The 17743-nt window shown below is 39.9% G+C and overlaps 1 protein-coding gene across 2 annotated transcripts in view; it reads left to right on the top strand.

The window, feature by feature from the left end:
* Window positions 1-17743, top strand: part of LOC124163372 (nascent polypeptide-associated complex subunit alpha, muscle-specific form-like) — a 385994-nt gene that overhangs the window by 76199 nt on the left and 292052 nt on the right. The gene's annotated exons all lie outside the window — the stretch shown is intronic.

The following is a 17743-nucleotide window of genomic DNA, read 5'->3' as shown; positions in this document are numbered from 1 at the left end:
TTCGTGTAACCTCCTCTGCTCAGAGTCAGTTATGCTCTGACACACCGATGCATGATGATTATTTAATATGCAGCTGATTTATGTTGATGTCAGGTATGGATTAACTTTGCAAATAATTAAGACATTTATGTCAACTTTTAGGTGACTAAGTGTTATAATTTGCACCACTATTATGCTACAACACCTTTTTTTTCGTTTTTTTTTCCATAAGAACAATTAATATTCTGGTTGTAATCGGAATGGTTACAACGTATTTTCTATGAGTAGTAAACATTGCTATTACAACCAAGCCTAAAAATAGGATCGTAGATAGAAATTTTGTCTTAGTATAGCTAGGTATAAGCAATAAGAGCAGTTAATAATAAGTAAGTGATTCAAAACGGGTTCTCAAATTGCCGTAAAGTTTTTACACTACTCGCCAGAGGAATAAACAAAAAACACTTCCCCAGAATGCCCTCCTGTGGTAATTTACGGGAATTACTTCCTTGCTAGGTACTACCCCAGACACAAGCACGCACCCCCGAATGGACACCTTCGCAAGGCTGCCGGACCTCGCGAAGGTGACCTTGGGTTGTAACCAGTGGTGTCATGGTGCCGGAACTCGCCGGAACGCCGTTCCGGCACTGGTTAACAAAAGACATAGTAGTAAAAAAAAAAAACACTTCTATCAATTTTGTTGCCTCAAAATTTCTAATATATACATTCGTAAGGAAAACAAAACATTTTGTAATAAAATGTTAATAATAACTTGTAGTAAAAGAAACACAAATAGTTATATTTCACTCATAAAAAAGTTAAGGAAAGTGTGTTCCAGCGCTGCTAATTTTTCCATAACGTCATTGGTTGTAGCAAGGGACCCTTTGTAGAACTGGATCGTCTCTCCTAAGGATGCCAGATTAATACACACCCACACTTATGTTGCACACGCTATTACACACTCACTGTTCACAATTAATAATAAATTATAATTTTACATATGATCAATATTCTGCTTGTAATCAAACTTTTTACTACGAATCAATAGGCCTCCGCTTCCTCTGCCGTACCTCATCCTACGCTCTTCGAAGAGCAGTTTTAAACACACCACCCACAGCATCGGCTTGTGTTCATATAACCTCCGAGGAGTGCCTTGACAATGATCGCATGGACTGGTGTGTGCTAGCACGCTTTTGACCTTGTAGCGGGTACGCGGGCTGGGGAGTCTTCTTGGTGAACTTCACTCGTCGTATGCAATGCAGGCGCGCGCTCGTGAGCTTGTAACAGTTTCCTCCGCCTCCCCCGCAACGTTTTATAACCATATAAAATGTTCCATATTAGGGGTCGTGCACAGTCTAACGTTGGCGGCTCTGTGAAGGCGGTTGAGAGGACGCAGCACGTCGGTTCAACCGGTCGTAGTTTAGCATTATCCTTCGTCATCATATCATAAGCACGAATATTAGAAAAGAGGATCTTCAAATCGGCCTCCAAATGTGATGTCGCCCACCGCGTACTTAAATGTGTTATCAAAAATCGCCACTAGAGTCGCTGACGGACAAATTGATCCGAGTTTCACGGGGAAATAACATATAATTAGGGTTTAAAATTTTAGGTTTTCCCGGCGTATAGATTGAAGAAAATTTTATCGGGATCCCCACCGGGTGTGGTATTGGGTTAATTCTCCCAACGTTTCAATGGCTAAGTCTGCCATAGTCTTCAGGGGTTCACTTGTAATGGTACTTCTTACGGTACGTATTTATTTATTGATATCCCTGGTTGCCGTTATTGTTGAGTGCGGATGTAGCGATTTATATTGGCATTCCAGGCACTGCTCAGTTGGAAGCCCTTATCCCTATTCAAGCTCTTCTCCTCAAGGCTAATAGCAATTGCCTCCTTCACAATTCTATCCCAATAGTTAGAAGTGCGGCACAAAACCTTCTTATTTTTAAAGTCCATCCTATGACCGAGGTCCAAGCAATGCTCCGCTACCGCCGACTTTAGCGGATAAAACAGGCGTATGCATCTTTCATGCTCCGTCAGACGTTTTTCGATAGTGCGGCCAGTTTCCCCAATGTAAACGTGACCGCACTCACACGGGACGCTGTATGCTCCAGAGGTTATAATTAGGGTTGTTAACCGAAGTTTACATTTACGATGATGTTAATTATCAAGCTCAAAAATCTTCAATGCCATTCCTCGCATTTTAAAAGGCCATACTAAAAATATTTGGAAAAAAGTGGATCGCATTTTACTCATCACCGTTCTGCAGACATTTTTGCAAGACTATTAAAAGGCAATCCAAGTTGCAGCAGAAATCAGCCTTCTATGAGATGGAGTTGGGCCTCCTATATGCAGTCTCCTTGATCTTAAGTCAACAATCCGAATATTGGTTTGACGGAGGTCTCCATTCCGCTCTCCTATCTGCTAGCCATTTCATAGCAACCGATTTCTCCTCTGTTACATACTTTTCATATCATCTTGAAATTTCCATGGTAAAAATGTAGATTAGACCATTTTCAACTTTAACCTGTATCCCGAATTCGAAAATTGACGTCAGAAATCGGACATAGTCGGGTTTATCAAAATATCAGGCGACATTTGCTTATTTTTAGGAGATATTGAAATTTTCAATCATTAACTGTAGGCTGCGCTCCAGCAGTACGGCAATGGAATCTTGTTTTAGCATATTCATGGCTGTTGTTGTTATTCTCAGGGCGATTACTCCGTGTGCCGTTTCATATTAGTGACTTCGCGCTCATTTTCGCTGGCATTCCAACCATTGAAAGGTCAGTGACTGAAGTTACACAGCTTAATCTCTGCAGGGTGATAAAATACTGTTAAATCAACTGCGTAAATTCTGCTAGATTATGGCCATCATAACCTTACCGGTATCGCGTTTTTATGCCTTCTTTAGCTTGACGACTTTCAAAAAGCCCAACCAGTTTTGTACTAAAACGTGGTTATTTTATAGCCCTAATCAATGCTGAGTTGATACAACTGAATCACTCCTACCTTCCAAAATATTTTTAAGGTAGCGTTCTTCAATTTCACTCTTTATCCTCGCCGGAAATCCAAAGACTAAAGTAGATTTACGTGGGGTATTGCAGCTATTGCTCCTTACTGTCGCCTTTACAGCACAAAATCTCCTTCAGTTCTGCATTAGGCCAGTCAGTGAATGCAGTTATCTTCCTTCCCATTCCGCTGTTAACCAACATCCTATCCTCAAACGCAATTATCAGCATCGCATCTCATCTTAGCACCGGCTGAAAAGTAATTAAATACTTTATTTTTTTTTATCGTTATAACAGGTAGTCAATCTTAATTATATAAGCGTATCAGGCTTTACCCTGTAGAAATTTGTAATATGGTTGTGAAAATGAAGAAATATATCGTAAAAGTCCCAAACAAAATGTATTTATAGCTTTTATGGCTATCTTATCGTCAGATTTCCAAAATGACACGCGTCTACTTGGAGGGAATATGAGATGAAGAGTTTTTTTTTGTTTCTTTGGAGATTTTATGTTTGTTGCCACATTTTTCTTCCTACTAATGGATTTTTAATTAAATAAATTATCTAGTCATGGAATCAAGGCGTAGTAAAAGTGAGTACTTTGTCACCTATTAAGATGTAAATGGAGTGTTTTTTTTCCTCAAATCTTTGCTGAATAAGCTTGAGTTATTATAGAATTCACGGTTTCAATTGGATTTCAAATTTGACTTTACATTACGTATATCAGTTGAATCACAGCATTCACGTCAGACCGTCCATTACTTCCGTGGTGCACTTGAAAAGTTGCGGCGACACGTAATAAAAAAATCGTGTATTTTTCGAGTCCCGCATTGAGAGAGCCATGCATGTAGGTAGGTATATTGTAAACTCGGTTCGTCTCGCCACCCAGATCGTATTTTTGCCCCGTTGAGTGCGTCCTTTTATATGTGGGCCCCCGTGGACTTTTATATTCAAATGAGGTTTCGGGTCGGCCGTATATCATTGCGTCATGATCGGTGAGTTAGGGGGTGGGGTAGAGGCGGCAACGCCGGTAGGGGCCGCGCGCGTCGCATCCCTACTAGGATGCAACCACGGCGGTGGGTTGAGCGGGGGGAGGGGCGGGCGGGAGTGGTAGGGGCCAATGATCAACCCTTAATCGGATGGAAGTGGTCGGACTCTGGGTCGTAGGACGGTATTCGATTCGCTCACTTCCTCCGGCTCGTTCCGATCCGACTCGTTCTATGTGCAGTTTTGGGACATCGACTTAGGAAGGATCAACACTAGCATGCCCGACCAATCCTTAAGGCCGTTTTACACGGTACACGGAATTGCGCAATCTGACGTACGTGCGAAGGCGCAATCAAAATTGCGTCGTGTAAAGCGGTGAATTGCTGGAACACATGCGAGAATAATGATAATAATAATAAACGTCTTTATTGGGCGAGATTGGGACTAGAAAGTCCCATCTTCCATCTAACCCCAATTTTTTTAATAGAAGATTTTTTAAAATAGAGAATGCGTGGATGCGAGACGGCAAAATAGCCCCTGTTCTAATTTCGCGCAGGTTAGAGCTGCATTAATTTCTAAAATGGCGTGGAATTGCGTGAATGCATGAACGAAATTAGAACAGGGGCTATTTTGCCGTCTCGCATCCACGCATTCTCGCATGTGTTCTAGCAATTCACCGCTTTACACGACGCAATTTTGATGGCGCCTTCGCACGTACGTCAGATTTCGCAATTCCGTGTACCGTGTAAAACGGCCTTTCCACCCTATTATGCCCGAGTGGGTCAGTTTGACAAAATATGACCATTTTTGCATATTTTGCTCAAAATACTTTATTTCTTCCCGGTTTATTTATTAATATTGTTTATAAAGCATTTGGGAGGCTTCCGTATAGTATTCAGTTGGAAGAGGATCGTCTGGACTAAATACGAGGTTATCGATGTATTGTTGAACTTCGAAAATCGAAGGGATTGTCTATTACCATTGGCAATAAAGTAGTCATCGAAAATAACCTAATAACATGGTTGTCGTCCTAATTCCATCTATAACGTATACATGAGGCGGCTTGCAAATCATAAAACACGGCTGTTTATAGCAACTGTTTAGTTGCTTTATTCTTTACATTTTATTGACGTTTTCCTGAGTTGGAGAAGCTCACCAACCACGGCAATGATTTGAATCACTAAACGCCCTAGATAATCGTCATTATCATCATTAGTCAAAAATCCTCAGGTTGGTTTGACGCAAATCTCCATTTAAAAATTGGAGTAGCTGCGACTTTCCTCCAGACAATAATTTCGTGGTTTCCCCCCCAGTGACGTTATGGCAAAATTAGCAGTGCCGGACCGCACTTTCCTTAACTTTTTTTTAGAAGTGAAATATTACTCTATGGTTTTTTTATTACAAGTTATTGTATACATTTTATCACAATTTTTTGGTTACGAAGAAATTTTGAGGCGCCAAAATCGATAAAAGTGTTATTTGACTATAATGTCTTTTGTTAACCAGTGGCGGAACGGCGGTTTCCTCTTGCCATCCACACCGCAGTACTACAGCCGTTGAAATAAATGTTATCGATGATTAGTAATGCGTCGATGTGCTAAACACGGTGGTCTTCACCCTCACTCACATGAAGTAGAGCTGCTAAGAGTTCGAAAAAAAACCGTATTTTTCCGTAGAAGCCTGTGTTAAATTACCTTAATTTTACCGTAAAAAATCTCAAAAATGGCTCGTGGGAATCCCTTTTTATTTTAGCCACTGTAAGTGCGTCTTTTACAAAATATCTGACCAAAGTATCATCAAATTCTTGTAACTTTTGCCGAGACTACCTTAATGTATCATTTAGATGGCCTACCGCAAGGGATAGACCCACACCGCCTTTGAATGCCGTCACTTTTCGTGTACGACTGCTAACAGGTTGTAAATTCATGGAATATTCCCAGGGGAAGTTTAAACTGGAAATTTTGTAAATCATTCTCATGTGTCCAACAAATTATTATATTTAGAAAATTATTACTTATCTGCGATGGTAAACCCGCACTTCCTACAGCCGTTTGAATTGAGTGGTCAGGTGAAGAAGGAAGGACTCAACGGTTAGTATTTTGTGTTCCGGCTAAATTCCATTAGGTTTTTATACTTACGAGAGCATGGAGCGAGTAGATACTTGAGACCTTGATTTCCTTCGAGCAGAGAGGGTGATTTCTGTGGGAGTGGTAGGGAAAGAAACAAAGAGAAAAATGAGTCAATAACAGGCAGAATGGTAATGGGCAATATTGAAAATGCGATGCCGGAAACGATTAAGGTTTGGATATCGATAATCGTCGATTACGATGTCTAATATCGGAACGATAACCATGGTCTTATCTGGCCCCACAAAGTACTAAATTAAAAAATAGTGAAAATCAGCTGATAAAATATCACCATATATCGGATGATATTATTTCATATCATCCGATTATATTGTGATAACGGATATATATGAGATGATACATCGTGATATTTTGTAAGGCGGCAATTTTTAATCGAGTTTTCGGTAAATGGCCTAGTAATGAAACATGATGGCCTGATGGTAACAATCTTTTAAAGTGCGAGTAAGGGAAGAACAGAGAGGGAGGCCTTGGACACCATATGTCAATCAGATGATTAAAGTTGTAAAACTGAAGACTTATAGAAGATACGATGGGTGTTCAAAAAATAATGGGAATTTCAATTTTTGAAGAAAATTAATTAGTTTAGAAAATAGAAAATATTTCCAGAAAATATTTATTAAATCGTTTACATTAAATCTGTCACCTTCAGAATAGTCCCCATTATAAATTCATTAGATAAAATGTTCATTACTGCATTTTAAAAAATATTTCCTCGTTTTCATCGGCTGCTGAGGTGCTGGGGCGTCCATTCGTCATCTTCAACGACTTCACGGCCATCATGGAAACAATTATACCATTTGTAAATTCTTGTTTTACTTATAACAGACTCCCTATAGGCCCTTTTTTTTACATTTTACTCATTTTGTTACCCTTTATGTGCTGATCTTCCTCTGCTTTGCAATGATTCTTTTTACCGATCGTTTTTACAAACGAAAATCGTATAACTCACATAAAACACGTATAATCTTAGCGGCTGCCACTGACCAAGTAAAAATGAAAAGGGATGAAAATTTTACCATACTTCAGGGACATGTATACCAACAAAATTTAAAAAATACTATCGGATTTCCCAAACCCGCGGTAATTTGAAACTTTCCGCTTTTTTTATGAACACACCTTGTACGTTTACGTGAATTGCCATGAGAAAAACAGCCCCCGTACCGGGAATCGAATCATGGACCTTAGGCTTTCCGGTCATCGGCGTACACTATTACGCTATCTATTTTTCTGAATTCCCATGGCAATTTTACCTAGGATCATGATACTACATGATATTTTCCGTGGTTGGATTCTCAATACAGGGGATTTTTTTCTCATGGCGATTCATGTTTATTACACTGCCATTCGCGCGGCAGGTTTTGAAATAATAGTCTTTTTAGTCAAAATTAAAGTTGTTGTGAAATTTAGTTGGTACTAGTAAATTTAGTAAAAGGTACTATATAATATTGTCCGTGGTTCGATTCTCGATACAGGGGAATTTTTTTCATGACGATTCATCTATATTATATATCTATATCTTTCACTTTCGTTCGCTGTCGTTCACTGCCGTCCACGCGGCAGGTTTTGAAATAATACAGTGTTTTCAGTTAAAATAAAAGTTTACGTGAAATTTGGTTGATAGCTGCGTCAAAATATTATTAAGACTACTGAAAGTCGATGAAGGTAAACAAATGTATGGTCCTGTAATTCAAGTGATGTTCCGCAGAGGTCATCAATCGGGCACGAAGAACTTTCGCCCTCCGCTTGCGTCGGTGGATTTTCAGCGGCGAAAGGATCGGGCAGGCGGAAGCATTGTTACGGGGCGTGAGGTGTGTGAACGCCGCGCCGGTAGGGAGGCATGCGAGACACCGGGGGCAGAGAGTGGGTGGGGGCGGAAGCGGTCCGGGGTGGCCGGCTGTGGGGCCCCCAGCGGCGAATGCCCTCTCGGCGGATTCAGCGGGAGGAAGGTGCAGGCAACCCATCTCGCCTCCATCGCCCACCCGCATCTATTTAAAAGAAAAAAAAAGAATAAAAAAGTCGGGTGGAGGGGTCGACCCAGCCTGTCATTCCTCAATCCCCGTAACTGCCGTGTCCCCTCTGCTAGAATACGACTATGATAGGCAATGTTTCTAGGAGGATACGTTAGAACTACAATTATCCTAATCAATTGGGGTCACACCCCACTCGGATATCAAAAATTCGGGCGATTGGACTTTTTCCCGAAAATTGGGGTATTTTTAGACGAAAGATTTCATTTTTGGTGATGTATGCCTTTTCAATGAATTGCTAATTATAAGAAAACATTTACAAGGATTAAAATGCACATACTACCATAAAAACAATTTTTAATATAAATAAATCCATAGGTAAGGAAAGAAAGAGATAGGAACATATAATAGGAAAAGGACTAGGACAACGGTGCTGAGGTAGATGGAAAAGGTCAGAAATCAGAGGGTAAAAATGCGGCCTAACTAGTCGGCAACCGGTAGGTTCTGGGTTCGTGTCCCGGTCAAGCATTTTTGCCCTCTGATTTCTGGCTTTTTCCATCTACCACAGCACTGTTATCCTCTTCCTTTTTCTATTATATGTTCCTATGCCTTTCTTTCCTTACCCATGGATTCATTTGTATGCCTGCGCTCAAGGCGCCGTGTTAATGTACGAAGGAGTTTTTAATAATAGTTGTATCAAATTATGAGATACTAATTGCTTAATTTCTCGGTCAAAGTAAGCTGTTTGACTGTTTTGATCCGTTGACCGTTATGCAAGGTAGTGAGTAGATGTATACTGACGCATTACGTATTTAAAACTAGTACCATTAGGTATCGTGCAATTTTTTCGGTGTTTAAATGTTACCCTCGACAACATTTACCGGTTTTCAATTATAGTATTAATAATTTTTATTACTCCATAACCATTTTCGCAAAGACATAGATACAAGTAAAGATTACAGATTCATGACGCCCCAGAGGCTTTTACTTGGTTAAATTACCCTCAGAAAACAATGGTAAAACTTTGCATATTATTGTACACAAAATTTGTAATTTTAATGGACTCTTTTTACATGCTATGAGAATAAGACCACTGAAACATATATTAGAGTGTTTCATCCGAGGAAGGACTGAGGTAAATATTTAAAAGAGGTTAGATATGGAATTACCTACATTAGTGAGCATCATCGATGTTGGGACACTGAGGTTCGTGTTGGTAGACCCGCTCGACTACCATTACCTCCATAGGTCATAAGCGATAGCGCCTCAAAGGCGGAGTAATTGACACCCTTGTCCCCGCTGCGCCGCGTCCAAGTATCATCATCGCCGAAGCAAGCAAGCTCCTTCCTCGCATGCAAATTATTATAACCATAATGCCGGTTTTATAGAAAAAGTAGAATTATGTGTATCGTACGAAGCAATTACCGGGAGATTCCAGTTCTCCCTCGTCAATGCCAGCGTTCATATAGAGAAAAGTGGCGCTAAAACTAGCGAGGGATCTGGTCGATTTTCATTTAACGGGAAAATTAGCGTGAAATTTTGTTTCGCGCAATGCCGTCTTCAATTTTTTTCATGCATTTTGCACCCGTGTTCTGCTCGTTCTAACCGTGAAACACGAAAGTTACATAAGAGGATCCTCAAGTTCCTGTAAATGTGATGTCAACCACCGCGCATTTAAATGGGTTTAACAAAAGTCGCCACCCGCGTCACTGGCAGGCAAATTGACCCGAGTTACACGGAGAAATAAGGTATAATTAGTGGTTTTAAGCGAAATTTGTGCACATGATGATGTGATGTATCAAATTCATAACTCTTAAATGATATTCCTCGCATTTAAAAACATTTAACTGCAAAGAAATGGAAAAAAGTGGATCGCATAGCGCTCATCACCTCGCCGCGGAGATTTTTGAAAGCCGACTAAAATGCGACCGAAGTGGCAACAGAAATCAGCCCTCTAAAGAATGGGCTTGGGCTTCCTCTATTTTACTTCCCTTGCCGTGAACCGTGGAAGAATATAACTCAAATTGAAATATAACTTGGGTATAATGTGCAATTGAGAAGTAAACTCCGGAGAATAAATGGTGCCCGCCCGCGAGGTGTGAATCCAACACTCAATCCACCACGCTATTCCAATCTCCGACCTTCAATGCATTTTCTAGGGTCTATTGGTCATGGCTATGCTGACATCTTCTAAATTTCAGGGTGTTTACAGGTCTTGACAATATTTGCCGGTATCACTTCATGCTGGGTTTACTAGTTTTTGGCTATCAATACAAAGTGATGATCCACATGTATCGCAAGGGAACTGCATAGAGGAAGCCCAATTCCATGCCACAGAAGGCTGATTTCTGTTGCCACTCCGATCGCATTTTGATCGGTTTTCAAAAATGTCCGTGGCGTGGTGATGATTGCAATGCGATCCAATTTTTTTCCAATATTTTTTTTCAGTATGGTCTTTGCAATTGCGAGGAATAGCATTAAATAGTTATAAATTTGACAAAACACATCATCGTGTATATAAATTTCGGTTAACACCCCTATTAATACCTTATTTCGTCGTGAAACTTTGATCAATTTGTCCGTCAGCGACGCGAGTGGCGACTTCTGTAAACTCACTTAAATGTGTGGTGGTTGACAACATATTTAGAGGCCGACTTGTGGATCCTCTTTTGTAACATTCGTGATATATCGTATTCTTCTTGATGTACAAGTTGGGCGGCGACAGCGTACGTCCTGCACCCTGCGGCCTTCAACGCATTGCCTGGGATCCGTTAACCATGACTGGAATACGCGATTTGGTCGTGAACATTTGCAGCCGCGAGACCGTCACCCTTGACTTCACTTCGCTCGCGTACGTATAACACATCGTACTACGCTACACACCGTCATATTTCCGCCTACGCTGAAAAGGCCGTAAAATATCGCAACTCCCGAGGGAGTGTCGCCTTAGTGCGAGTAACTGGCTCGCATGATGGTGCATAGGAATCGTTCAACCATTTCAATCCGAGGGCCTCGTTGCATACGAATCCTGAGTTATTTGCGTAACTCCTACGGAGAATATTGTCCACGAGGTATTTTTTTTCCACCTGTGACGACTAGAGGCGCTCCTCGTTGTAAATGAACTGTGAATTCCTTTCGTACGCTATCGATGGAAGCCAATCAGCCGCTTTACTGTTACTGGAAGAGGTCTGAAGGCTTTGGTTAGTGATGACGAAAACGATCTTAATTATAATCGAAAATCGAGTTTTAAATGCCAAAGATCGAGAGACCTTGATATTCAAGTTTCGATAAAAACTCGATTTTTCGACTTCGATCTCGACCATTTTTTTTTATCGCAGGAGCGTCAATGTCGGCTGATGATAAATTCATTCGTCCAGTCTTGTAGACATTTATCTAACAATAAGACCTGTAAAATTGGAAGGCAGACTCTCGATCATAAAAAAAATAGTTGATCGTAATCAGTTGATCTTTCTATTGCATTTTGTGAAGCCGAATGGTTCCAAGCAGTGATTCCAGAATTTTAATGTGATGCGTGCTTTTGTAAATTGTTACTACTAATAATTACGCATTAATTTACATGTTTTGTGATTTTTTTCTTCATCTTAAATGATTTGAGTGTTTTTCAAATGCAAATGTGATTTTAAAAACAGTATTTTATATTAAAAAAGTCGATTTTTTCGATAAATCGATCTTTCTGTGCAAAATTTGATTTTTGCTTAAAATTTCGAGCTTTTCATTTCGATTAATAATCGATTGCTCGAAAAACCTATGTTGGCCGATATTTTTCCATCACTAGCTGGAAGTAGATCACGTACATTAGAGGCATTCAATCCTTGCGGTATGCACATATATCGCTCTTTTTTTATGTTTACTTAGTGGAGAGGAGTTGGAGAGCAAACAGAGACGGCCCTTCCAACTCTGGACTATCGATGACGCTAAATTCTCTGAGTAAATATGAGCAATAGAGATTTTCGGGTTCTGCGAATTCAACCAAGGTTAAAATGGCAAAACCTGAAATGATGCAATGGGTATGGACGGCTGCAGTAATGGAAAAATGTCAGTCAAAATCGATTTTCCAAGCAATCGATTTTCAATCGAAATGAAAAGCTCTACTTTTCCAAAACAATCGAAATTTAAACCAAAAGTTCGATTACTCGAAAAAAATCGACTGTTTAAAAGAAGTTAGTGCCAAAACATGATTATCATTCACCCAAAAAATACTCTAAATACACCTTTGAGTTGTAGAAAAATCTACTTGAAGCCATTTTACGTTTACGCGGTGAATGATCATTCGAATGATGTTACGAATGAATGTCCATCATTTCCCGGCATTCGAATAAATATTTACAACGCGAATAACCATTTTCGAATAACCATTCGGATGAAATTAGAGCATGTAGAAATATGCTTGAATGATATGTGTGGCGTCCATAAGTAATCCACCACCGCCACCTCGGCATTTTAAGATCATATCTAAGAACTTTGGAAACATTAACTCAAAAGATGGCTCAAATAATTAATTTGCACTCTGATAGAACGCCAATTCACTCACCTCAATTCTTTAGGGCGTGCCATTCGGAAAAAAATATACGGGATTTTTAATGAATAAAAGAGTCGCTTTTCTTCATGATTATATCGACTTTTTGTTCAATTAGAAGTTGTTAAGCTATGCAATATGATTTGAAAACAAAGGTTGGGAGTGAGAGTCTCAATCAATGGCAAAATCTCTGTTAATTCGTTGAACAGATTTCATTGAAAACGAACTGTTCTGTCATTCATGCTTTCTTAGATCTGGACATACATATGAAGTTGCTCATCCAACGTATGCTGGAGCTATTGATAACGACTGTAGGAGGAGCATTATCGTCAACCCAGCGTGCCGGCACCCGGAATAGGACAACCTCGGCGCGTCGGTTTGCCTTGCTTGCTTGCTGACTGAATCGAATGATTATAATTCGCGACGGCTTTCCGTGTCGTGAGCACGGAGGTGACGAAGGACGACTATCCGATGAGGTGCCATATCAAGGGTTTTCCATCGTTGTCAAGCTACTGATTTTCCATGCTTGTTCGCGTAAAAGTAGTATATGTTATACGCGTGAAAATGTTCCCGTCTTATAACCTTGGTGTTTAGACTTGTGACTTCTTAATTACGTTTTCAATCTACTATTTTGATTGCTTAAACTTTTACGTAACATTACATTGCGGTCGATTTTAAAATTCATCATCGTTATCATAACCGGTCAACAACCCTAAGATTGAAGAAGGATTTGGTGCTTTTCCGGCTAATGCTGTTGATAAAGTCTTCACGGGAAATCAGCCGAGTAAGGATGGACATTGCTACCAACATTTCAATGGCCTTCTCTGCCATCGTCTTCAGGGCGAATCTGAAAGAGGAGGGGGCGAGAAAGAGGACGAATTCGCCCTGAAGACGATGGCTGAGAAGGCCATTGAAACGTTGGCAGCAATGTCCATCCTTACTCGGCTGATTTCCCGTGAAGGCTCTATCAATCCTATAAGATCGGTTTGACGCAGCTCTCCACTCAATTCTCCTATCAGTTAATCTTTTCGCACCTTCGTATTTATTCTCCTTCGCATCCTTCTTTAGCTGTTCCATATATTTTGTTCGAGATCTTCTTTTTTCGTTCTTGCCATCTACTTTTCCCTCGACGACTGTCTTCATCAGGCCATCGTTTCTCAAGATGTGGATTAAGATTTTTCCTTCTTCTTATCAAGTTTTTTTATGAGGCTTCTCTTCTCTCCTTCTCATCTTCTTAGGAGTTCCTTATTGCCTACTCGTTATATCCATTTGATCCATTATTCTGTAGCACTTCATCTTGAAGGCCTCTACCCTTGATTTTTCCACGGCTGCCATTGCCCATGCCTCACTTTTATTTTAAATCCACTCCCGTTAAAAGAGCAATTCCTCTTTCGTATTCTCAAGTGCCCAAATTGAAATGAATGATTTCGAATCAATGACTGAGGAATTCATCATCGTAATGCAAGTACATGTTACTCGCCTTATATAACAATTCTGGGTTGGAATTCATCCGGAATGATATCGGTGAATGGCTTTCGATGCAAGAATTATATATGTACGAGGGGGTATTGAAAAGTAAGGTCTCCTATTTTTTTTAAATGGAGCATAAATTTATTCTCAAATTCGCGTGTATCATTGGAAAGGCTGAGCATTTAGCTATTTTCCTACATAGTTTCCTTGATGATCAATTACTTTTTGCATCCTTATAACCAGCTTTTTAATACTGTCGTCGTACCACTCTCCCGTCGCCTTGCGAAGCCAACTGTTGACTTCGTCTTGCATTTCCTCGTCTGACTTGAGTCTCTGTCCCCCGAGAGGTTTTTTGAAAGCGGGAAAAAAGGTGGTAGTCCCTCGGGGCAACTTTTGGGCAGTATAGAGTGTGGTCGAATATATCCCAGCCGAATTCACTGATTATGGCGGTCGTTTGATGTGACACACTTGGAAGCTCTTTTTTTGTGCCCATCGTTGGGCTGCTAAGAGCAGTCACAAGCACAATATTCTACACGGAGAAGTTGCCACACTATTTATTTAGACCTTCTTTTATCTAATGAAGGGTTATTCTCCTGTTATTGCGCTCCGCGTCATCAATTCAAGCCGCCACGGCGCGCCGTTGATTCTGGCAAACTCGGCTTCCCCGACCGCTGTTTTCCTGTCCATTAGAAAACTCCCGGCACCATTTCCGCACGTTTTTGATGGCCATAAACTTCTTACCATATACTTCCACTAACTGGTGACGAATTTCTATCGTAGAAAACATTTTCGCTTTCAAAAATCGAATAACTTAGCGTAGTTCACACCTGGCGGGCGAGGTAAGCGGAGCTTCATCCTTAACGACTGCTACGCAGCGATTAAATGGCCATAAGTAACGTGAGTGGTTTTAAATTTTAGCATAGAAACCAAGCCATACGGTGCTATTGTCAAATTTTTCCTAGCGACTCGCGTTCGGAAATAGCGTCGTCGGAGACCTTATTTATCAATACTACCTCGTATTTACAGAATTCGAAATGGGTTACCGAAGTTTAATATTTGGGATTTCAATGATTCCTGTGTTGAATTTGAAAACAAATTCGTTTATTCTTCCAAGAGATCTAGCATCGGATAGAAGGATTAGCCGGTTGTGAGATTCCCTCGTCCTGACGACCTTCCATTCCAATGCTAATTAATACCTTGTCTCTCCGTGCAAGATGCAAATTGTGGTGATGTGAAAAGCTAGTAGTATATAGCATAGGAAAATAGCTGTTATCTGTGATTACTTATTAGGTGAGTCACCACGTGATCACCAAGTCCATTCGCCGGAAAGCACGAAATCTTTCTTCATTACTTATTAATTTCATTCTAGTCTATACCAACAATGATATCCACAAATAGAAAAAAATATTGGTGGTATAATTGGCATTTTAGTGATTCCTCGCTTGACACTTCCCCCCCCCCTGTAAATTTTCAATCTATAAAATTATTCCGTTGTTAAAGTGTGCCTGCATCCCAAATTCGATAATTTTCTTCCCATTAGATACTTTCCCAGGCGTAATTTTTGAAATATTTAGAATCAGGCCAATTTTAGACTCTGGGAATTTAGAGATGATAGATTTAGTTTCATGCAATTATTCCGTCACCGAAAAGGCCGGTCGAGAGGGAATAATTCGTTATCTTAACGAAAATAACGGCACAATTTACTGCAAATGTTTGTTGGATAGCGATAAAGGGGAGATAAATCTCTTAGGGAGTGTTATTTGATATATTCTGGAATCGAAAATTTCATATGAACGTTGAAAAGAGTCTTCAATATATGTCATCTTCAATAATGTAAAATTCGACCTCTCAGGGGGAAGGCCAATTTGTTCAACTTGTCATTTTATTCATAATTCGATTTAATTCTGGCTCGTTGAACGTACGGTGGTGGATTGGCTGTCGTCTGTGGGGAGCTCTTCTATCCGTGCCCCAGAACCGAGACAGACCCCATGGCGTAAATTACGGGAGGCCGTGGGAGGGGTGGGACCTCTCCCGTAGTGCGTGATCATTCAGGATCACCGAGGGACGACGGATTTCCATAATACAACGACGCGTTAATGGCGAACAGGAAACGTTCGCTACACGCTGTTGTCGTTGTTTCTGTGCTTTCTCGTCTGGCACGTAAGCACATGATCGGAGTCATCGCCCCGGAAAACCAGGGGCAGTTCAAGTGCACGTGGAAAGGGGCCAAACTCCTCTTGGCTTAAGGAAGGATTAAAATACGTGAAAAATAATCATTTTCCTTTTAATATTTTCAATGGTGGAGTAAGTATTGATGAGTATATTCACGCAAGGCTTCGCAAACATAAAAAAATGTGTAATTTAATCTTATATTATTATTATTAAAGTACAGTTACAAGTCAACCATTCAGTCGGGTGGTAACATGGATACAATTAAATTTTTTTTAACATATAAACAAGTGATGCAATATAAATCTTAATCCAAATATGTATAGTGAAACATTCAATATAGAAGACCCTTACAGTTCAATCTTATTTTACTTTCTCCTAGAGAACTTAACATTTCGCGGGAAAAGTTTTTATCCTATTTATTTTACAACTAATTAAGAGATATTATGAAAAGCATCGGAAAAAAATTTAAATGCGTTTTCCAGCAAATTTCCAAATGGGAATACGGCAAAAAAGGTTTCTATTGCTTCAAAAATAAATACACAATTGACCAAAAAAACTAAGTTTAACAATGTAATCTGCAATGATCTTTGGAATAAATGAGAATTTGTTACTGGAGAGTATCGAGAGAGTGTAGGTAAAAATATAAAATAAACCGCATACTCACTACAGAGGTGATGAAAATATCCAATTTTGAAAAGGTATAATTAACGACCAATATATACACAAGTCATGCGATTCACTTTCAAAAATACTTCTAAATTTTATTTTCATTGAGAAAAGCTATAAAAGTAATCGCAAATACGAAATATAATTATCATGAATTTTAATAAAATTGTTCCCAAGTGGGAACATTGAACTGTAAACGGTTAATATGAAAAGATCAAATCTGGGGCCGTATTATATTCGAACATTTAAGTATTGAAAGTTGGAATCAACTACATCTACATAATACCCGGCAAGCCGTCTAAAAAGCGTGTGGCAGGGGGTGTTAGGACACCAGCCGTTTAGCTACACACAAACATGAAGTGCTCCAACGAAGTTGGGGCTAGTGTTTATTAAAGTCCTCTATGTTTCGGGGGAAAAACGAATTCCCATATCTATCCGTTCGGCAATACATCTATCATGGGCGTACCCAGCGAGGGGCAGGGGGGGGGCAGCGGCCCACCCCCTGAAGTAAAAATCGCAAAAGTCTTTAAGCAAAATCAGTACTGAATTGAAACGAAAGTATTAAATAAATTTTCTTTAAACCCACGAAAAATTATGTATATTAGTATAAGATGTGAAGCTAAAATAAAACTTTTTTCAAGGAAATAATGTCATAAGTCCCATGGCTTGCCCCCCCTAGTTATGATCCTGGGTACGCCCTTGGCATCTATCTTAATTAATCGCTTCTATCGGACCTGTAAATATAGTGTGGCTCTAATATTATGTTCTCACATTGTTTCTGAATTGCGAAGTCACGCCGGAACGCATTGAA

The sequence above is a fragment of the Ischnura elegans genome, chromosome 8 (genome assembly GCF_921293095.1).
Source record: "Ischnura elegans chromosome 8, ioIscEleg1.1, whole genome shotgun sequence".
NCBI classification, from domain to species: domain Eukaryota; kingdom Metazoa; phylum Arthropoda; class Insecta; order Odonata; family Coenagrionidae; genus Ischnura; species Ischnura elegans.
The sequence above is the reverse complement of the archived record's forward strand: the minus strand, read 5'-3'. Positions and strand labels throughout refer to the sequence as shown.